The 25,018-nt window shown below is 36.6% G+C and overlaps 1 pseudogene; it reads left to right on the top strand.

The window, feature by feature from the left end:
* Positions 1-1,584: 1,584 nt before the first annotated feature.
* LOC136167412 (olfactory receptor 4C16-like) lies at positions 1,585-23,683 on the top strand (annotated as a pseudogene).
* The last annotated feature ends 1,335 nt before the right edge of the window (positions 23,684-25,018 follow it).

The following is a 25,018-nucleotide window of genomic DNA, read 5'->3' as shown; positions in this document are numbered from 1 at the left end:
TACCTCACTGGTGTGCTTGTGATTGTCTTTTCAGGAATGTTTGCCTTAGTTACATTTGATATCTTGTTTGCTTCTTATGGCATTATATTATTCACTTTAGATAATCGTCCCGCCGAGGAAAGACACAGAGCCCGCTCTCCCTGTGGGCCTCATATAACTGTGGCCATCTTATTTTTTGTACCTGTTATCTTTATCTATCTTAGACCTCCCACTACTTTCCCTGAGGATAAGATATTTGTGCTATTTTACACCATCATTGCCCCCATGTTCAATCCCTTAATCTATATGCTAAGAAATTCAGAGATGAAAAATAATTTGAAAAAAAATTAGTATCAAACTTTGTTTTCAAAGGAATCACAGCTTTAAGGAAAAAGTTGTGCGGCAAAGAGGTATTTATAGTAGCAGCTAATTTAATGTGGTTCCTGTGAGTCAACTCTCTTGGTGCCCTATGGAAAATAATAATGATACAAAGATAGAATCAATAATTCAGATCACTGTAAACAAATTTACTTGCTTTCCACCTAATGACCTAACTTTAATACATTTCTAATATTAGTTAAGGAGTTGTATAATTATTTACCTAAATTTATAAGTAAGTGGCTAGTCATTGTATCCAGAATCAAAACCCACTCCTGTTAAAATGAAAGTGCAAATCATTCAGTTGTGTCCAACTCTTTGTAACACCATGGACTTTTCCATGGAATTCTCCATGCCAGAATGATAGAGTGGGTAGCCTTTCCCTTCTCCAGGGGATCTTCCCAACCCAGAGATTGAACCCAGGTCTCCCACACTGCGGGTGGGATTCTTTACCAGCTGAGCCACAGGGAAACCCAAGAATATTGGAGTGCATAGCCTATCCCTTTTCCAGGGGATCTTCCCAACCCAGGAATGAAACCGGAGTCTCCTGCATTGCAGGCAGATTCTTTACCAACTGAGCTGTTAAAATGAAGGGGGTAGGGAAAAAACAAAACAAAAACTAGTAAAAAGACAAAATGTGGCCTATAAACAGATTATCACACACACACACACACACACACACACACACACACACACACACACACACATAAAGAAAGCAGTTTTGCTGCACATGGATGTTTATAGAAGCTTTACTCATGATTACCAAATATTGGAAGCAACCAAGATGTCCCTCAATAGGATATAAAGAGATAAATAAATTGTAGTACATCCAGACAATGGAATATTATTCAGAGTTAGAAAACTATAACACACTGATGAAAGAAATCAGAGGACACAAATAGATGGAGAAATATACCACATTCATGGATTGGAAGAATCAGTATTGTCAAAATGACTATATTACCCAAAGCAAGCTATAGATTCAATGCAATCCCTATCAAGCTACCAACAGTATTTTTCACAGAACTGGAACAAATAATTTCACAATTTGTATGGAAATACAAAAAATCTCGAATAGCCAAAGTAATCTTGAGAAAGAAGACTGGAGCTGGAGGAATCAACTTGCCTGACTTCAGGCTCTACTACAAAGCCATAGTCATCAAGACAGTATGGTACTGGCACAAAGACAGAAATATAGACCAATTGAACAGGATAGAAAGCCCAGAGATGAATCCACATATCCGTGGACAACTTGTCTTCAACAAAGGAGGTAAGGATATACAATGGAAAAAAGACAACCTCTAAATAAGTGGTGCTGGGAAAACTGGTCAACCATTTGTAAAAGAATGAAACTAAAACACTTTCTAGCACCATACACACACAAAAAAAAAACTCAAAATGAATTAAAGATCTTAATATAAGACCAGAAACTATAAAACTCCTAGAGGAAAATGTAGGCAAAACACTCTCCAACATAAATCACATCAGGATCCTCTATGACCCACCTCCTAGAATATGGGAAATAAAAGCAAAAATAAACAAATGGGACCTAATAAAACTTAAAAGCTTTTGCACAACAAAGGAAACTATAAGCAAGGTGAAAAGACAGCCTTCAGAATGGGAGAAAATAATAGCAAATGAAGCAACAGACAAAGGATTAATCTCAAAAATATACAAGCAACTCCTGCAGCCCAATTCCAGAAAAATAAATGACCCAATCAAAAATGGGCCAAAGAACTAAACAGACATTTCTCCAAAGAAGACATACAGATGGCTAACAAACACATGAAAAGATGCTCAACATCACTCATTATCAGAGAGATGCAAATCAAAACCACAATGAGGTACCATTACACTCCAGTCAGGATGGCTGCTATCCAAAAGTCTACAAGCAATAAATGCTGGAGAGGGTATGGAGAAAAGGGAACCCTCGTACACTGTAGGTGGGAATGCAATCTAATGCAGCCACTATGGAGAACAGTGTGGAGATTCCTTAAAAAACTGGAAATAGAACTGCCATATGACCCAGAAATCCCACTCCTGAGCATACACACTGAGGAAACCAGACCTGAAAGAGACACGTGCACCCCAATGTTCATCGCAGCACTGTTTATAATAGCCAGGACATGGAAACAACCTAGATGCCCATCAGCAGACGAATGGATAAGGAAGCTATGGTACATATACACCATGGAATATTACTCAGCCATTAAAAAGAATTCGTTTGAATCAGTTCTAATGAGATGGATGAAACTGGAGCCCATTATACAGAGTGAAGTAAGCCAGGAAGATAAAGACCAATACTACTAACACATACATATGGAATTTAAAAAAAAAGATGGTAACAATAACCCTATATGCAAAACAGAAAAAGAGACACAGATGTACAGAACAGACTTTGGGACTCTGTGGGAGAAGGCGAGGGTGGGATGTTCTGAGAGAATAGCACTGAAACAAGTATACTGTCAAGGGTGGAACAGGTCATCAGCCCAGATTGGATGCATGAGACAAGTTCTCGGGGCTGGTGCACTGGGAAGACCCAGAGGGATGGGATGGGGAGGGAGGTGGAAGAGGGGATCGGGATGGGGAACACAAGTAACTCCATGGCTGATTCATGTCAATGTATGGCAAAAACCACTAACATATTGTAAAGTAATTAGCCTCCAACTAATAAAAATAAATGAAAAAAAAAGAAAAGAAAAGAAAATGCCCTAAAACGTATTCACTAGTTAATACATTCAAATTTAATGTCCATTTAGACGATATTTTCATCTATTTTTTTAATAAAGTGTTCTTTGTGGTGCAAGTCTTTTGACATAGAGTGCTGATGAGTTGTGGGTGTTAGTCAGCCTCATTTTTGCAGGAGTGTTATTGGACACAATCTCTTAAGAGGCAATTTTCACCATCCATCATATTACAACTGCACATAGACATGGATCTAGTGATGTCATTCCCTACAGTTACTGTCACTCACAAGGACAGTAACTACCACTGCAACACTTTCTTTGGTAGCAAAAGATAAAAAAGGACTTAAAACACATCTGAAAGGAGTTTAATGAATAAGGATGGTACTTACAGTAATACCATCAATTGATAGAGCCATTCCTGAAAACAAAGCAGATACATAAGTAATGCTATCTAAAGTCTATTTCAAGGTGAAAAGTAAGAGGATAGAATTATATGCTTGAATGATAAGTCAATTAAATCAGATAATATGTGTTACATACATATACCCATATATTAATAATATATATTTAGAAGAATGTCAGCAAGAGTATATATTTGTATTCTCTGTGTGAGGAATATTTTGCTGGCATCAGCTACTTGAACCATGCTTAATTTTAAGATATACTCTGATAATTTTGAAATACATCATTTTCATGTGTTGTATTAAAAATATTTCTTTTAACTAGTTTTATTCTAGAAAGCACAGAACTGCAATGATCATGGTCAGACATCATTTCTTATTCTGATGTTGAAAAATTTTTATTCAACAAGCCTCTACTGGATGCCCAAGACTCTGGACCTTCTCAAAATGATTAAATTTATTCTACTAAAAAATTAATGTGTTTTGAAACCTCATCTTAGTTAATGGACTATTATTCACAATTGCACATCATTAAGCCATAATGATTACCTTCTTATTTACGCAGGAGTGGCAGTGATATTTTGGAGAGAGTAGCAGACTTGAGAGCATGAGTAAGATGCTCAGGCAAGTACAGAGGCAGTTACAGAACTCACTGCTTTTTAATCACATTGAACAACAGCACACAATATTTAACTAACAGTTTGCTTGTCTAATTAGGTGTTTTCCAAGTATACTCTTGTCAAGACTCTTCAACAATCAAATGAAAAAAAAATTTTGCTGTTTATGTATATGAAGAATATTATATAAATATTTCTCATCTATATTTATATATTTATACATATATATATAGATTGATAACAGATAGTCACATTTGAATCATTCACATAACATGTTTACATCTGTATAACTATGTAGGTACATATGCATACATTAAAATTGCATGCATAAAAATGACACTAGTTGGAATGAAAAAACCAGGAGCAGAATTTTTACCCATAAACTACTGAATTTGAGCACCTAGAAAATAGTATGTGCTTGACCAATATCTGTTGAATGAACAAAACTTTAAGGAAATCTGTGCATACAGCCCCACAGTGTTTCTCACTACACTATGCTTGGATGCCATTGAGGAAAACGGAAGTCTGCATTCTACTACCTCCACCACAAGTTATCATATCTATGGAATATATCTTGAAACTCACAGATATTATTTCTATTTACTGATGTCTCACATCCTCAGTTCCAGTACTCCTACCAAGCAATGCTCATTTTCTTCAGAAGCTGCTGTGCAAGACATTTATTTCCATCATCTGACTTTAGAATACAAAACACACCTAGAAATGTTCTAAACTTTCTATTCTACCATAGCTGTGTTATATATATTAGACACTCACAGTGTCATTAGTGAGATTCTCTTTCTCCAAGTATCATATATACTGTTACTCTTCAATAAAAGTCATGTTAGCTCTGTAAGAATTCATGCAGAGGTTAGGGTGTTCAGTTTCCCTCTTTTCAGTCCAAGAAAATTTTGAACACCATTTACTCAGCTGAGAATAAAACAAGCCATCCTAAAATTCGGTTTATCTGGAACCAAGGATTCTTTGATTTCATGAGAAGACTTAGGTCCTCACCTGCACATTAGAAGACAGAGTTTATTCTGGATTCACCGCACACATTCTGAAATCCACCCCATATAAGATTTTGACTGGGCAAGTGTATCTATTTTTCCTTCCCTGTAGGAGTATTTACATGTGGATGATGTGCATAGAATTCTGGAGAAGGCCATTTCCTTGAGCGTCCCTTCCCTTCATATACACTGATGAAAATAACCCAAGGGGACACAGGGGCCAAATAAGAGGGCCCCCAATGCCCAGTGCTAAGGAAAATGTCAGCAAAAAAATAAACATTGAACTGAGATATAATGCAAAGATCAAGATATAAATATCTGTGAGTTATAAAGATGTAAATAATTAAATAACTATATAAATAATTAGGTGAGAATAGACAGAAGAATTCCAAACAGGTTATGTAGCTATTCTATCCTCAAACACTTAAGTGACTTCCTTCCAAAGAACACAGAATGGAATGAGGGAAAAGAGTAAATTTACAGGGGTGGGTGGAAATTATGACAAACAGTACCTCAGGTGATCAGGATTCACAGCACAGTGATACATCACATTGAGAGCATTTACCTGCTGATATAGTATGATGAAAATAGCACTTTCTCTGTGGGTGTTTCTCCAATAACCTATAACCTTGGTCTAATTGTGAGCAAAATGTCAGACAAACCCCAATGAAGGGTTTTAATACAAAACGTCTGACTAGTCCTCTTCAAAGCTATCAAGGTCTAGGTCATTCAAAACAAGAAAAGTCAGAGAAATTCTCACTGTCTGGAAGAGCAGAAAAGAGCTTGAAAAGTGAATATAATGTTGTTTTTGGATCACATTCTGGAGGAGAAACATGACATCAGTAAAGACTAATGAATCTAGTTAAAGTGTGGATTTTAGTTAAAATATGTGATATGGTCTTTAATTAGCTGCGACATATGTACTGTAATAATAAAATCTGCTAATAGGAGGAACTGAATGTAAGGTACCTACAAACAACCCTACCACCCTAGTGGGTCAGACAGTAAAGAATCAGCCTGCAATGTGGGAGACTTGGGTTTGGTCCCTGGATTGGGAAGCTCCCCTGAAGGAGGGAATGACTACCCACTCCAGTATTCTGGTCTGGAGAATTCTGTGGACTGTACAGTCCATGGGGTTGCAAAGAGCTGGACATAGCTGAGTGACTTTCACTTCACTTCACCTGTAAACATAAACCTATTAGAGAAGGTAAATTTTATGAGGAATGAATGACTTATTTAACACATCCTCACAATTTATCTGTGTTGTACCATGAGTACACTGCTCCTTTTTAACACTGAATAATATTCTATTGACTGTATACCACATTTTGTTTATCTGTTCATGAGATAATGGATACTTGGTTTGCTTAAACATTTGACTCTTCTGAATAATACTGTAAAGAACATGGTTATACAGATTTGGAATAAAAGCTCATTTCAAGTTCTTTGCCCATTTATTAATTGCATTATTATTAGTTTATTGATTTGCAGAAATTCCTTATATAGTCTGGATATGAACTCCTTATCAGATGTGTCTTTGTTTCCTTCCATTTTGTGGGTTGCCTTTCCTCTCTGCTGATTGTATCCTTTGACAAATAAAAGTTTTAAATTATGATACAGTCTTATTTAACTATTATTTTTCTTCTGCCTTTGTTTTTGGTGTTATTAAAAAAATAATTGCCTAATCTAATGGCCTGAATCTCTTCCTCTCTATTTTTACTAAATGTTTCATTATTTTAGCTCTTATGTTAAGGTCTTTGATCCAGTTGAGTATATTGTGATATGATGAAAGCTAAGGACCTACTTTCATTCTTTTACACATAGCCATCTAGTTTTGCCAAGTACATATGTTGAAAAATTGCTTTTGAAGTTGGATGAAGTTGGCATACTTTTAAAGTCATTTAACCATTCATGTAATGCTTTATTGCTGGCTCTCTTTTCTATTGTTCTATATGCCTGTCTTTATGCCAGTACCACACTCTTTTGATTATTGTGGCTTTACAGTAAGCTTTAGAATCATGAAGTGTGAGATATCCAAATTGTCCTCACTTTTCTTTCACCCATTTCTTCTCCCCTTGTAGAATCTATGATGTATACTGGATGTTTATGTTCCTTTTATCTCAAAGATATTCTTTGCTGAAAGCATCAGTAATACATTTTTGACATTTGCATCAATGGAATCACTGCTGTGCTCCATGCTTCTTTTTTTTTTTTTTTTTTTTTATCACCTGAAATCACTTATCTATTACACAAATACCTAATGGCATTTTTCATCTGGGCATTTCTCAAGGTATAGATGAAGGGATTTAGCATGGAAGTTATTAAAATGTAGAATACAGCAGCTGCTTTATCAATAGGTAAATAACTGATGGTCTCAGGTACACAAATGTGCAGGGCACAAGAGGTATGATAACAACTATGATGGGGGAGACACAAATGGAGAGGGCCTTGCACCTTGCCTCCAAACTGTGGTTCCTTACAGAGTGCAGAATGACCACATAGGAGCCCATCAAGAGGAGGAAGTTTAACAGACAGAGGAATCCATTGTTGGCAACCACAAAGAATCCTAGAGTGTGAGTATCAGTGCAGGCATTATTGAGCAAAGGATTCAGATCACACAAAAAGTAGTCTATGACATCAAGGCCACAGAAGGGTCATTTGAAGATGAAAAAGATCTGCATGATCGCATGAAGAAAAAATCAGACTTATGTCACTCCATTACAGGCCCACACACCTGCCAGTTCATGACACTTGTATAGTGCAAGGGCTTGCAAAGGGCCACATCGCTATCATAGGTTATCCCATAAGCAGGATGACTTCAGTACCTCCAAAGAAATGTTCCCCAAAGATTTGGGTCATGCATCCATTGAATAGGATGGTCTCCTTTTCATGGAGTTAATCTGTGATCAGTTAAGGATATTCACAGAGGAATAGCAAGTATCAATAAAAGAGAGACAGGCCAGGAAAAAAGTACATGGAAGAACTCAGTAATGGACTGACTATGATGGCTACCATGATGAGCACATTTCCTACAACAGTGATGATGTAGATGACAAAAAAACACAACAGATATGATCTTCTGCATCTTAGGATTCTGTGTGAGCCCCACAGGAAGAAATTCAGTCATTTTCCTATTCTCCATGTATCTTATATTATGATTAATTATGTTACCTGAAAAAATACTTTCTATTAGCTCAACTGTGAGTTCACTAAGACACTACATGTAGTAAAAAGATAAATGGTTTGATTCTATTGAATTCCAAGTTATTTTCAGTTTTTCTTTTGATATAGGAAAACAAGTTTCTGATCTTTAAATCCTCTCAAGGGCAGGAATGAATAATGTTTAAAGTTAGATATGTGAGGAAATCTGAACACACAGGCAGGGGTTTGTCTATGCACATTAATCACGTGAGATGCTCAGAATCTAAAATGAATTAATAGATCTCTCATATAGTTGCAACCAACCTGAAGTGAAAGGTAGAAAAAAGTTGTAAAAGATATGAATGTAAAGGCAAGTAATTTTCCCTTTATTCTTAGGAAATTGGAAAGCATGCAAGGTAATTTGAGAATGTGAGAGCATAAGGATGAAGACAGATTTGAGAAAGAGTGACTCGAGGATATAATTCTAGGAATGACCCTTGAGTGATCTGTATGAAGTGTGCTGAGTTTAAGTAAGGAGATGGAAGACACAAAGGATCACTAAAATCAGACTATTTATAATAATTGGCATAATGTGTAACAGAGCATTGATAACGGGAAAGCAATGAAAATATACAGAAGCTACTGTAATAAAATTAACATATTTTAAATCTAATAACTTTGTGATAACTAATAAATATACACTTAATGATTGACTGTTATAGGCATGATATGATTACAACCTATGTAAATAGTATTATTTCATCCATAAAATAGATAAGAAAAAATCTTATTATTTAATAGTAATAATATAATAATAATATTATCTAAAGTTAATTGTTAATGGAAGATACTTTGTTATACAAGCTCTATTAAAAACTTGCAAGGTGGTGATAGCTTACAGTGAATGGTGTCAGATTCCTGATCTTTGAAGATTTGGCGTAAGGACAAGGGGTCAGGTTTGATCACTCAAGAGCTTTCGTGGAGCAGAATTTTATTAAAGTAAGAAAAGGGACAGAGAAAACTTCTGACGCAGACGTCCGAAGGGGATGGAAAGTACACACCTTCAGTTCAGTTCAGTTCATTTCAGTCACTCACCATGTCCGATTCTTTGAGACCCCATGAATTGCAGAACGCCAGGCCTCCCTGTCCATCACAAACTCCTGGAGTTTATTCAAAGCTCATGTCCATCGAGTCGGTGATGCCATCCAGCCATCTAATCCTCTGTTGTCCCCTTCTCCTCCTGCCTCTAATCCCTCCCAGCATCAGGGTCTTTTCCAATGTGTCAACTCTTCACATGAAGTGGCCAAAGTATTGGAGTTTCAGCTTCAGCATCAGTTCTTCCAGTGAACCCCCAGGACTGATCTCCTTTAGGATGGACTGGCTGGATCTCCTTGCAGTCCAAGGGACTCTCAAGTCTTCTCCAACACCACAGTTCAAAAGCATCAATTTTTCGACACTCAGCTTTCTTCACAGTCCAACTCTCACATCCATACATGACCACTGGAAAAGCCATAGCCTTGACTATATGGACCTTTGTTGGCAAAGTAATGTCTCTGCTTTTTAATATGCTACCTAGTTTGGTCATTACTTTCCTTCCAAGGAGTAAGCGTCTTTTGATTTCATGGCTGGAGCCACCATCTGCAGTGATTTTGGAGCCCAGAAAAATAAAGTCATCCACTGTTTCCACTGTTTCTCCATCTATTTCCCATGAAGTGATGGGACTGGATACCATGATCTTAGTTTTCTGAATGCTGAGCTTTAAGCCAACTTTTTCACTCTCCTCTTTCATTTTCATCAAGAGGTTCTTTAGTTCTTCCTCACTTTCTGCCATAAGGGTGGTGTCATCTGCATATCAGAGGTTATTGATATTTCTCCCGGCAATCTTGATTCCAGCTTGTGTTTCCTCCAGCCCAGCATTTCTCATGATGTACTCTGCATATAAGTTAAGTAAGTAGGGTGACAATATAAAGCCTTGACATACTCCTTTCCCTATTTGGAACCAGTCTGTTGTTTCATGTCCAGTCCTAACAGTTGCTTCCCGATCTGCATACAGGTTTCTCAAGAGGCAGGTCAAGTGGTCTGGTATTCCCATTTCTTTCAGAATTTTCCACAGTTTATTATGATACACACAGTCAAAGGCTTTCACATAGTCAATAAAATGTCAGGAAGCATTTAACAGGAGGCGTCCTGTGTGCTGTTTTGGATCTGTCAGGAATCCTCTGGCCCTTATTAATTTCTGAATATTCAGGAATTAAGAGGAGAGGCACGCCTTTCCCAGGGCTGAGGAATCCAATTATGTCCCTTGTTAGTTTTTCAACGCGGTGATAGGTACCCTTTTCCTTTTTATGAACCATATGGTAAAAGTGATTGTTTACGACTCTGTTTGATAAGGATCACCTTACATATGTTTTGTAAGTCTTATATGCCCACACCATGTTGATTAAAACACCTTTGCTCCATCGGAACTTGAGTCCCAGTGTCTGTCTTTCTTTCTTTCTTTCTTTCTCTCTCTCTCTCTCCCTATTTCTGGCTGATTCCCTGGAGCGCGAAAGTCGGTTATGTAACCCAGGAAATATTAGCCTCTTTCCTTCTTTCACTCTCTCATCGTCAACTCCGGACCACCAGGTTCCGGCCCAATAAAGCAAACATAGATGCTTTTCTGGAACTCTCTTGCTTTTTCAATGATCCAGCAGATATTGGCAATTAGATCTCTAGTTCCTCTGCCCTTTCTAAAACCAGCTTGAACATCTGGAAGTTCATGGTTCACATATTGCTGAAGCCTGGCTTGGAGAATTTTGAGCATTATTATATTAGCGTGTGAGATGAGTGCAATTGTGTGGTAGTTTGAGCATTCTCTGGCATTGCCTTTCTTTGGGATTGGAATGAAACTGACCTTTTCCAATCCTGTGGCCACTGCTGAGTTTTGTAAATTTGCTGGCATGTTGAGTGCAACCCTTTCACAGCATCATCTTTCAGGATTTGAATTATTTCAACTGGAATTCCATCACCCCCACTGGCTTTGTTCTTAGTGATGCTTTCTAAGGCCCACTTGACTTCACATTCCAGGATGACTGGCTCTAGGTGAGTGATCACACCATTGTGGTTATCTGGATCATGAAGATCTTTTTTCTACATTTCTTCTGTGTATTCTTGCCACCTCTTCTTAATATCTTCTGCTTCTGTTAGGTCCATACCACTTCTGTGCTTTATTGAGCCCATCTTTGCATGAAATATTCCCTTGGATTCCCTAATTTTCTTTAAGAGATCTCTAGTCTTTCCCATTTTGTTGTTTTCCTCTATTTCTGTTCATTGATCACTGAGGAAGGCTTTCTTATCTCTCCTTGCTATTCTTTTAATTTTACATTCAAATGGGAATATCTTTCATTTTCTCCTTTGCTTTCACTTCTCTTTTTTTCACAGCTATTTGTAAGGCCTCCTCAGACAACCATTTTATCTTTTTGCATTTCTTTTCCATGGGGATGGTCTTGATCCCTGTCTCCTGTACAATGTCATGAACCTCCGTCCATAGTTCATCAGGCTCTCTGTCTATCAGATCTAGTCCCTTAAATCTAATTCTCACTTTCACTGTATAGTCATAGGGATTTGATTAGGTCATACCTGAATGGTCTAGTGGTTTTCCCTAATTTCTTCAATTTAAGTCTAAAGTTGGCAATAAGGAGTTCATGATCTGAGCTACAGTCAGCTCCCAGTCTTGTTTTTGCTGACTGTATAGAACTTCTCCGTCTTTGGCTGCAAAGAATACAATCAATCTGATTTCGGTGTTAACCATCTGGTAATGTCCATGTGTAGAGTTTTCTCTTGTGTTGCTGTAAGAGGGTGTTTGCTAGGACCAGTAAGTTATCTTGGCAAAACTCTATTAGCCTTTGCTCTGCTTCATTCCGTACTACAAGGCCAAATTTACCTGCTACTTTAGGTATTTCTTGACTTCTTACTTTTGCATTCCAGTCCCCTATAATGAAAAGGACATCTTTTGTGGGTTTTAATTCTAAAAGGTCTTGTAGATCTTCATAAACCATCCAACTTCAGCTTCTTCAGAGTTACTGGTTGGTGCATAGACTTGGATTACCATGATATTGAATGCTTTGCCTTGGAAACAAACAGAGATCATTCTGTCATTTTTGAGGTTGCATCCAAGTACTGCAATTCAGACTCTTGTTGACCATGATGGCTACTCCATTTCTTCTAAGGGATCCCTGCCCACAATAGTAGACATAATGGTCATCTGAGTTAAATTCACCCATTCCTGTCCATTTTAGTTCGCTGATTCCTAGAATGTCGACATTCACTCTTGTCATCTTCTTTTTGACCACTTCCAATTTGCCTTGATTCATGGACCTAACATTCCAGGTTCCTATGCAATATTGGTCTTTATAGCATCGGACCTTGCTTCTATCACCAGTCACATCCACAACTGCATATTGATTTTGCTTTGGCTCCATCCCTTCATTCTTTCTGTAGTTATTTCTCCACTGGTCTCCAGTAGCATACTGGACACCTACCGACCTGGGGAGTTCTTCTTTCAGTATCCTATCATTTTGCCTTTTCATACTGTTCATGGGGTTCTCAAAGCAAGGATAACTGAAGTGGCTTTCCATTCCCTTTCCCAGTGGACCAGATTCTGTCAGACCTCTCCCCATGACCCATCTATCTTGGGCGGCCCTAGACAGCATGATTTAGTTTCATTGCACCCCTTACTAGTCTTAGAAAATGGAATTGTACACTTTGTCAGTTGGTTATTACAATAAATCAAAATAATGTCTCAAGGCTGTAAAGATATTACTAGATCCACTCCCACAATTTACATTTTAAGATGAAAGGATTAGAACTAACAACAGAAATATCTTTCCAGACCCACTCCCATAATATACAGAAAGTTCTTTTTAAGCAGAAACATATCTTCCAGCAAGATTTATTGTTATACTAACCAAGATATATCTCTAAATCAAATCCCTTACAATTATACAGTGGGAGTGACAAATAGATTCAAGAGATTAGATCTGACAGACAGAGTACCTGAAGAACTATGGACAGATGCTCCTGACATTGTACAGGAGGCAGTGATCAAGAACATCCCCAAGCAAAAGAAATGGAAAAAGGTACAATGGTTTTCTGAAGAGGCCTTACAAATAGCTTTGAAAAGAAGAGAAATGAAAGGCAAATGAGAAAAGGAAATATACACCCATTTGAATGAAGAGTTCCAAAGAAGAGCAAGGAGAGAAAAGAAAGCCTTCCTCAGTAATCAAAGCAAATATATAGAGGAAAACAATAGAATGGGAAAGGCTAGAGATCTCTTAAAGAAAATTAGGGAATCCAAGGGAATATTTCATGCAAAGATGGATTCAATAAAGGACAGAAATGGTATGAACTTAATAGAAGCAGAAGATATTAAGAAGAGGTGGCAAGAATATGCAGAAGAACAATACCAAGAAGATGTTAATGACCCAGATAATCACAATTGTGTTATCACTCAGTTAGAGCCAGACATCCTGGAATGTGAAGTAAATGGGACTTAGGAAGCATCACCATGAACAAAGCTAGTGGAGGTGATGGAATTCCAGTTGAGTTATTTCAAATCCTGAAAATGATGCTGTAAAAGTGCTGTACTCAATATGCCAGGAAATTTGGGAAACTCAGCAGTAGCCACGGGACTGGAAAATGTCAGTTTTCATTCCAATCCCAATGAAAGGCAATGCCAAAGAATGCTCAAACTACCATACAATTGCACTCATCTCACACAATAGGAAAGTAATGCTTAAAATTATCCAAGGCAGGCTTTAACCGTTTATGAACCATGAACTTCCAGATGGTCAAGCTGGTTTTAGAAAAGGCAGAGGAACCAGAGATCAAATTGGCAACATCCCTTGGATCATCAAGAAAGTGAAAGAGTTCCAGAAAAACATATGCTTCTGCTTTATTGACAATGCCAAAGCCTTTGACTGTGCGGATCACAATAAACTGTGGAAAATTCTGAAAGAAATGGAAATGCCAAACCACCTGACCTGCCTCCTGAGAAATCTGTGTGCAGATCAGGAAGCAATTGTTATAACTGGATATGGAACAACAGACTGGTTCCAAATCGGGAAAGGAGTACGTCAAAGCTGTATATTGGTGCTCTGTTTATTTAACTTATATGCAGAGTACATCATTAGAAACACTGGGCTGGATGAAGCACCAGCTGGAATCAAGGTTGCTGGGAGAAATAACAATAACCTCATATATGTAGATGATATCACACTTATGGCAGAAAGTGAAGAAGAACTAAACAGACTCTTGGTGAAAGTGAAAAGAGGAGAGTGAAAAAGTTGCCTTAAAACTCAACATCCAGAAGACGAAGATCATGGAATTCGGTCCCACCACTTCATGGTAAATAGAATGGGAAATAATTGAAACAGTGACAGACTATTTTCTTGGGCTCCAAACTACTGCAGATGGTGACCACAGCCATGAAATTAAAAGACACTTCCTCCTTGGGAGAAAAGTTATGACCAACCTGGATAGCATATTAAAAAGTAGAGACATCACTTTGTCAACAAAGTTCTGTCTAGTCAAAGCTATGTTTTTTCCAGTAGTCATGTATGTATGTATAAGGAAAGCTGAGCACCGAAGAATTGATGCTTTTGAACTGTGGTGTTGGAGAAGACTCTTGAGAGTCCCTTGGACTGCAAGGAGATCCAACCAGTCCATCCTAAAGGAGATCAGTCCTGAGTGTTCATTGGAAGGACTGATGTTGAAGTTGAAACTCCAATAATATGGCTTCACCACCTGATGTGAACTGGTTCATGAACTGACTCATTGAATAAGACCTGTATGCTGGGAAAGATTGAAGGTTGGATGAGAAGGGGACGACAGAGGTTGAGATGATTGGATGGCATCACCAACTCAATGGACATGAATCTGGATAAACTCCAGGAGTTGGTAATGGATAGGGAGGCCTGTTGTGTTGCAGTCCATGGGGTCACAAAGAGTCAGACATGACTGAGTGACTGAATTGAACTGAAGACATTTAGGGGGAAAAAAAAAAAAAAAAAGAAGTATGTTTTTTTCCTCCTTGAGGACCCCAGACCCATTTCTCCTCTTCAATAGCCCAAGACCCCTTTCTCCTTGGAGATCCCGGACTTCTAATCAACCTACCTAGGAATTGACTCTCTCTACTATCATTTTTATGCTTATTTTACACATTGGGAAGTGGAAGTGTAGAGCAGGTCCCTACCCCAAATCAGGCAGCTTAAAAGGGCAGAGCTGAGATTAGTTTAGATTATCTTTTTTTTTCTGTTTCAAATTTTTAATTCAAGCTCTATGTCATTATTATAATAGAGTTGAATTAGTAAATTTCTTTTAATAGGACTGAAATGGTGATATTTATTTTAATATTACTTCAGAGACAGTTATAAGTATATAAAACAATTTCATCAACCTATGAACAGACTCTGAGACATTCACACACAGTATAATTTACCAGAATTCCCAAATATTAAGAAATTTGTGGTACTGCTTCCTGGAGAAGGAAATGGCAACCCGCTCCAGTACTCTTGCTGAGAAAATTCCATGGACAGAGGAGCCTGGCAGGATACAGAGCATGGAGTTGCAGAGAGTCAGACATGACTGAGCCACTAAGCATGCACAAACTGCTTTCACTGGGGGTCCGTTTTAACTTTCTCTTCATACGCTTTTCTTCCATCTACAATTTCCCTATGAATCGTGGCCCTATAGACTCTTCTGAAAAATGTTGAAATGATGATCCCAGTGGTTGAGCATATTAGTTTGGGGATCAGAAAAATTAGATTAGAATTTTGCTGTTTCCTACTTGCAACTTTTTAATCTGAAATGCATTTCTTATCAATTTACATTCTTATTTCTTCTAATATCAAGTGAGAAGAGTAATTCACCTCACAGGCTGTTATGATAACTGATTGAAGAAACATTCAGGAAACAGCACACTGCTGTGGATACACACAAGACCTTCACCTATCTTTATGCCTATTTATGCACCCAGGATTAAGAAGAATTGACATTTTTGGATATAATACAGAAAAACATGTAACCATGTAAGAAACAGAGGATGGATCATCTCCAGTTTCAGGGAAGGCTGGCATGCTGCAGTCCATGGGGTCACAAAGAGTCTGATATGACCGAGCAATTGAACAAAAACAAGCAACTATTTACTGATATCACTTGTGGAAGAGATTATTCAAGTCCTATGGAATGGTACTGGCAAACTTGTGAAAACACAACTGACAAAAATATGTATAAGTTTACTTCTGGACTTTATATTTTTTAATCTATGTTTGTCTTATTTTAGTACACTTTTATTGTTCTTTTATTGTAGCTTTTGGTAAGTTCAGTTTAGAAATATAAGTTTTCCAAATGTGTTCTTAATTTGTCAAGACTGGCTCTTTGGCATTCTTTACAGAGCTATACGAATTTTAGGTTCATTCTTTTTTTTGCAAAAAAAAAAAAAAAGTTATTAGTATCTTGACAGGAATTGCTTTGAATCTGCAGGTCATTCTGGGCAGTGTTGTTATTTTAATTCTGTAGTTGCTAAGTAATGTCTGGCTCTTTTGTGACCCCCATGGACTGTAGCCCTCTTGGCTCCTCTCTCCATGAATTTCCCAAGCAAGAATACTGGAGTGGGCTGCCATTTTCTCTTCCAGGGAATCTTCCTGTCTCGGGGATTGAACCTGCACCTGTATTGGCAGACAGATTCTTTATTACTGAGCTACCAGGGAATCTTTTAACCCATAAATATGGGATATCTTTCTGTTTATAAATTTTTAACTTTCTTAAAAATGTTTCATAGTTTTCAGTGTAAAAACCTTGAAACACGGTTAAATTCCTTTTTCTTTCTTTCTTTCTTTCTTTCTTTTTTTTTTTTTTTTTTTTTGAGCATATGAAAATGGTCACTTTTTTTGTAGTACACTATTTTTTTTTTTAAACTTGTTATTTTATATTGGAGCATAGTTGTTTAACAGTGTTGCTAGTTTCAGGTATACCACAAAATTTCTCAGTTACACATAAGCATGTACCCTTTATCAAATCCTTTTCCCATTTAGGCTATTATGGAATATTGAGCAGAGTTCCCTTTGAAATAGAGAAGATCCTTGTTGATTATTCATTTTAGTGTAGAATTATGTGCATCTTTCAACTTTTACACTAAAACAAAGGGCTTTTCATAGCACCATTACAGTAGTATTCTGTATCTGTCTTGATATGTAACCATATAAAACAAGTTTTAGTGTTCCCTATGTATTCACATTGCTGTCTATTGTCCTTTTAACTAGAAGAAACTGCTGTAGTATTTGTTATAAGGCAGATGTGAAAAGTTTAAATGTCGTTCACTCAGTGGTATCTGACTCTTTGTGACCCCATGGACTGTAAGCTGGCTAGGCTCCTCTGTCCATGAAATTCTCCAGGCAAGAATACTGGAGTGAGGAGCCATTTCCTTCTCCAGGGGATCTTCCTGACCCAGGGATCAAACTCTGGTCTCCCACACTGCAGGCAGATTTTTCACCACTGAGCCACCAGGGAAGCTCAAAGCAGGTGTGGTGGTGAGTAATAAATGCCCTCAATCTATGATTGTGTGGAAATGTCTTTATATCCTCATCATTAAAAATATATACATTGAAGTATAGTTGATGTACAATATTATTGTTTACACTGTACAACAGAGTGACTTAAAATTTTTAAAAATTATACTCTATAGCTATTATAGAATATTGACCATACTCCCTGTATATTATTAAATATTCTGTATATTATTAAATATTCTTGTAGTTTTGTTTTTTTAATACTGTTGTTGGTAACTCTTCATCCCCTGCCCTATCTTGCCCCCATTTTTTCCCTCTCTCTACTGGTAACCACTTTATCTGTATCTGTAAGTCTATTTCTTTTTCTGTTATATTCAGTAATTAGTTTATTTTTTAGTTTTTGCATATAGGTGCTATCATACTGTTTCTCTTTCTCTGTCTGACTTATTTCACTTAGTGTGGTATCCTTCAAGTCCATCCATGTTGTTGCAAACGGCAATATTTCATTATCTTCATGACTGAGCAATGTTCCATTATATATATATATATATATATATAGCTGCTATGAAAATTGAAGAGACTATACCTATTTTAATTAGTGTTCTCATCTTTTTTGGACATGTAATTAGAGTGCAATTTCTGAGCCATGTATGTGTGAGCATAGTCAGTCTTATTTGACTCTCTGCATCCCCATGGACACCCACCAGGTTCCTCTGTCCATGGAATTTTCCAGGCAAGAACACTGGCGTGGGTTGCCATTTCCTCCTCCAGGAGATATTCCTGACCCAGGGATCAGAACCCATACTCCTGTGTCTACCGCATTGGCAGGTGGATTCTTTACCGCTATCCCCTTCTGAGCTGTTTTCCATAGTGACAGCACCAATTTAACTTCCCATCAGTGTACAAGGGTTCCCTCTTCTCCACATCCTTGCCTATGATTTTTGTCTGTGTTCTTTTTAATGATAACCATTTCAAGATGTGTGAGATAATACTTCACTGTGGTTTAATTTGCCAAAACAATCTTGAGAAATAACAGAGCTGAAAGTATCAACTTTCAAGATTTCAGACTATTTCAAAGCTACAGTAATCAAAACAAGGAATGATGGCAGACACAGAGGTCAATGTAACAAAACAGGGAACCAAGAAATAAGGCCACACTCTGGTTCATTAATCTGTGATCTTAAAAGTCTCAAGAATATGCAGTGGAGAAGACATCCTCTTCATTAAATGATGCTAAAAGAATTAAAAAGCTACATGCAAAAGAATGAAATTAAAGCATTTTCTAATTTCATTTACTTTTAAAGGTATACTCAAAATGGATTAAAGACCTGAATATAAGACTGAAAATCATAAAACTCCTAAAAGGAAGTATAAACAGAACACTTATGACATAAATCACAGCTATATTTTTAAATCAGATTTATTCTGGTTCCTAAAGCAAAGAAAACAAAAACAAATAGATCATAATTAAAATTATTTTCACAGCAATGGAAGCTATTAACAAGATGAAAAGATCACCTGAGCAGGAGAAAATATTTGCCAATAATATGTTTGATAAGGAGCTAATAGCCAAAATACATACATAGCTTATACAATTAAAAAAAAAAAAAAAAAGATTCAAATTGAAAGAAGACCTAGTAGAACTTTCTCCAAAGAAGGCATGCAGTTGGTCAAGAGGCACTTATGAAGATGCTCAAAGTTGTTAATCTTTAAAGTAATGTAAATTATATCCTCTTTTTTAAAAAAGACATGGCTTTATGTATCAAATTCTTGTTTGGAATTTTTTTTTTTCATTTAATACTTTGACTGTATTGTTGCTGTTCAGTCAATCACATCAGACTCTTTGAAACCCCATTGACTGCCGCACACCATGCTTTCTTGTCCATTATCTCCCAGAGTTTGCTCAAATTCAGGTCCATTGAGACTGTGATGCTATCTAACTGCCTCGTCTCATTGACTATATTACACCACACTTTTCTGTTCTGCTAAGTTTCTAACACCAGGAGGGACAATTTAGGTTCTACTTGGTAGCAGAGTTTTTTCTGGATGACCTACTTTCTTTTTAATGAAAACTATTTTTATTCATTTTTTTTAACCTGCTCTCTCTACCATTCTTTTGTTTCATTTGTCTTTTTCCCTGTTAATGTTGTCCAGTGTGAAGCACCTAAGAGTTCCAAATCCTTGTTTCTATGTGATTAATGAAATTGAGAAAAATTGACTTGTTTTCCTAATAAGCTAAATAGACAAATGAAAGCTGCTTATTACACATGAGATGTTTCTGACTAGCATACTGGGGATACCTTTAGGGAAACATTCTCTATAATGCCAATAACTTATGTCATTCTTTCTTTCTTTCTTTCTTTTTTTTTTTATGTCACTATTTCTTAAAATGTTCTGCCTGGAATTCAGATAAGAGCATTTTTTTCCACTGCTCTCTGAAAAGGTTGCTATCAAAAAGATGGTCAGAATTGACACTTATTTAGTGTCTTCTAACAGGTAAGTGAAAAACATTTTTTTATTTTTTACGCAGAGAGGCATCAATACAAAATTAGCCATCATAATTTTCTAATATACTTCCATATTTATTTTGAATACACATTTTACCACATAACTCAGAAAGAAATAGAAGATTTTTTTTTTTAAGATTTACTGTTAGTATAAGAAATAAGTAAAATGAACACAAATATTGAGGGAAAATGATGTTATGAATTCAGTAAATCTTCACATGTTAAAACTCATTATTGTAATGAAATAACAGAGGAATGTATTTCATGTGTTATTGTTTTTATTACAAATTCTAGAGATAGCAGAGTGTAAGAAAGTTTGTACATAATGTTGATATAAGGTAGTGTGACAAGATTCATCTTTACTAGGAGCTAGACGTACTAGAAAGTTTTAAGAGATTCTGTAAGAAATCAGACATAAGGTTCATGGAAACAGTGACCTTCACATAGCCTTGGGAGAACGGCAACTTTTCCATCTCCATGTGACAACTTTGCACAGAATATTGTATATCACAATATAGAATCATCACTCCTTATATTCTCCCAAAATAACATCATAGGTTTATAACTGGAAAGTTCCACATTTGAAAGGTTTAATTTGAAAAGCTGAATACCTATTTCTCAGAAAACTTTTGGAGGAAACATGGCAATGAAGAGCCTGAAAACTATAATTAAGGTGAAATATAATGTGTCACTTATGTGGGACAAGCACTCCTGAAAAATACTTGGTAGAAATATTTCCTTTTCATCAATATTTGTACCTGTCAGTGTTCTTCCACATTTGGTCTTATTTACCCTTATTCATCCACCAGGCACCAGTTTTATGTCTAATAAGATTTGAACAGAAAATAAATATTAATTTTTATATATATATATATATATATATATATATATATATATATATGGCATGAATAATGAGCACTTTTGGGCCACTTTTTGATTCACAAGCAGGCTGTTTTCTAAGGCTCCTGTGTGTTGGATAATCAGAAATCACGGGGATAGAGTGAGGGGCTCAACGAGGGTAGATTATATACTCTTTTACTTGGACTATTGAGTGATAAATAATCTTGGGACAATCTGTTAAACTTTCCACAAAGAATGGTAAGTTCTGCAAAGAAATAAAATGAGTGTAGAATTTCCTCTAAAGATGAACATCTTTAGATGTTCAGTAGGACTGCTGAATCAGGGGAAAGTGGACAAAGAGCCTCCTTAAATTAAGCAATGCTTCTCCCTGTGGTCTCTGCCATAAGACAACTCTTTGAGCACAGATGAATCTGCCTAATGCTAAATAGATAGTTTCACCCTTATCTATTTTTCAGCTTTGCCTGCCTGCTTTTCTTTCAGCTCTTCTCTCCTAGCCCACACATCAAAAGATTATCTGTTTGTTTTTGACAAATCTAGTCATTTTAAATCTGTGACACCCATTTGAAGAGTAGAAGTGAAGATAATATCTATTGAAAATTGGCATTGCTTCTTTTTAAAAGTACATCTTGGGCCTTCTCCTGCTTTGTTTTTTTTTCTGAGGCTTGCAGATTTTCAGATACTTGAACAATCCAGACTCTCCTGGGAATAAAACCATGATCGGATCCTATCCTAACCACTTGGTGACACAAAATCATCTCCCCAAATCACTCCAGATCTGAGATGTTTAAGAAAAACATACTAACTTTTGAGTAATAACCCACCATCCTCCATTTAGTACTGTAACTTCGGGATTTCTGAGTATTCTAAACAGTGATTTTCAGAAGCTGGAAAAAAGATAAACTGAGATATTTGAGATAATGGCATATGAAATAACATTTATTTCTGATCATTAGTATTTGTCTAATACAGAATATCACATTCTAGATGATAACAGCAGATTATTTAAAGGGCATGTTTCTTGTTTCATTGCTCAAGCTGTAATAACTGGAACAAGAGTGCAAGGAAGAGGTGGAACATATTAAAATATATATATATATATATGTAGATGATTAGATATCTCTGTGTATAGCAATTATGTGATACATAAGTGTTTATGTATGATGGTTTTAACAAAGTTAAAGGTGTAGTGTGACTTTATATTTATATCATGAACCTCCAAAGGCAGTCATGTATGTCCTAAATCCCAAGTGATAGACCATGAAACACATGTGCCATAAAATTTTTGAATGTGACAAACAAATGAAAGAAATAACAAAGACTTATCTCTTAACCATGCATTCAGAACATTTGAAAATTTAATCAATAATGATATCAAATTTAGCAAGCTTTCAAAAAAATACTTATAGGAAATTAATACTTTCAGAAGCTTGTTTAAAACTCATAGTAAACTTTTGTATTAGTGGTCATTAAAAATTATCACACAAAGTGTTAGCATGAGTTATCACAGGTACAATGGCCCCCAAAAGCAATATTCCATAACATCATGTAACATCCTATGAATTATTTCCTTATTTTTTGCAGATTAATCATTTCACAGTCATATTTTCTCCTCTTTCATGAAATCATGCAGTTGAAAAGTAATATGACTGAGTTTATTCTGCTTGGGTTGACACAAGATCCTGTTAGGAAGAAAATAGTGTTTGTCATTTTCTTGATTTTCTATTTGGGGACATTGCTGGATAACTTGCTGATTATTGTTACCGTCAAGGCCAGCTGGGCACTTGGGAGTTCAATGTGCTCTTCCTTTTCTACCCATCTTTATCTGATGCCTGCTTCTCTATCTCCATAGAAGCTCCTAGAATGATTGCTGACACTCTTTTGAAGAAGACCACTATCTCTTTCAGTGAGTGCATGATCCAAGTCTTTGCATTCCATTTCCTTTTCTGCCTGGAGATCTTCATCCTTATTCTCATGACTGTTGACCACTACGTGGCCATCTGCAAACTCTTGCACTACACGACCATCATGAGTCATCGAGTCTGTGGTGTGCTAATGTTCCTGGCCTGGTTGGGGTCCTGTGTGCATTCATCGGCTCAGATTTTTCTAGTCTTGGGTCTGCCTTTCTGTGGTCCCAGTGGAATTGACCACTACTTTTGTGATTTGCAGCCTTTGTTACAACTTGCCTGTACAGACACCTATGTGACCAGCCTACGCTTGGTGCTCAACAGTGGGGCCATCTGTACAGTGAGTTTCATCGTGCTGATGTTCTCCTATGCTATCATCTTGCATTCTCTGAGAAACCAGTGCTGAGGGGAGTAAAAAAGCCCTCTCCACCTGCATCTCCCATATTATGGTGGCCATCTTTTTCTTTGGCCCTTGCATATTTATATACACACGCCCTGCCACAACCTTCTCCACAGATAAGATGATAGCTGTGCTTTATACAATTGGAACACCTTTGTTCAACCCTCTGATTTATACCCTGAGGAATGCAGAAGTGAAAAAGGCCATGAGGACGCTATGGAGCAAGAAGTTAATTTCAGATGACAGAAGATGAATAGAAATTTCAAAATGTATTCACTGTTTGAACTGACCTAGAAGAAGTCCATAGAGACCATTCTCTTCTCATTGTGAAGTTAGTATAATTCTATCTTCGGCTGTAACAATCACTGCCCTTAAGATTGAAAAGCAGTAGGCACACATATACTTGTTAGTGTTGAATCAATCTTATGTAGAGGAAGAGAGGACGCTAGGTATAAGCAGACTTTAAAGCCCAGTAGCTATGAAGCTGTGTCTCTATGTCTCTCACACGCCTGATATTAATATCTATGTGGTTTTCACCTAATGTGTTCCCCACCCCTCTTCACCTTGCTGTCCACTGCTTTGCTCCTATGTAACCTTGTCCCATATTCTTATATACACAACTTAGTAATATTTTTGTTTTCTCAGCATTTTATTAAAAGCTTCTGTTTCATCATATCTATTCATTGACCTTCAATCTCTTTTTTTTCCTGATTAATACTAGATTCAAATAAATGCAGAAGCTTCATGTAGTAAGAGACAGTATATAATCTAGCATTTTTGTTTCAATTATTTATTGTTCACTCCAAGTTCTTACCTTATGTTTAACCAGATTCTTCCTTCTCAGATGGAAAGCTAATTTGGGGACAATGTCAAGCTTTCTCTTGAATCATACCAATCATGATATTGAAAAAATAATAGTGGGCTATTATAAACATAGTATAGATGTTACAAATTAAATAGATTTATGTGGGGCTGGAGATGGAGTGTAGACAGTTGATGTTAGTGAATTTAAAATATTAATATATTTGAGCACTGAATGAGATAAGTCAGAAGATATTTATGCTTGAGAAAGAATGATGTATGTACACATATATGAATTATGAATTTCCTTTCTTGAAAAGGAAAAACTAGAATCAGAAAAAAAAGTATAGTGGTTTCTGGAAGTTCCAAAGGAGAAGTAATGGGATGAATAGGTAGCACACAAACCAGTTTTAGGAAAGGAAAGTAATCCTATTTTATGTACTTAAAAGATGACCTACAAATGAACAAGAGGCATATTAAAGATGTTCAATATTGCTAAGTATTAGAGAAATGCAAATTAAAGCTACAGTAAGATATCACCTCACAGTTTTCAGAATGGCCATCATTAAAAATATCTACAAATGATAAATGCTGAAGAAGGTATGGAAAAATGGAACTCTCCTACATTGCTGGTATGAATGTAAAATGACACAATACCTAAGGAGAACAATGTAGAGGTTCCTTAAAAAACTCAGTATACCTACTATGTGACCCAGCATATGGATCCTGGATATATATCAGGAGAAACGCATGGTTCACAAGGTTACATGCAGCCTGATGTTCATTG

This window comes from Muntiacus reevesi, chromosome 4 (genome assembly GCF_963930625.1).
Source record: "Muntiacus reevesi chromosome 4, mMunRee1.1, whole genome shotgun sequence".
NCBI lineage: Eukaryota > Metazoa > Chordata > Mammalia > Artiodactyla > Cervidae > Muntiacus > Muntiacus reevesi.
The sequence above is the reverse complement of the archived record's forward strand: the minus strand, read 5'-3'. Positions and strand labels throughout refer to the sequence as shown.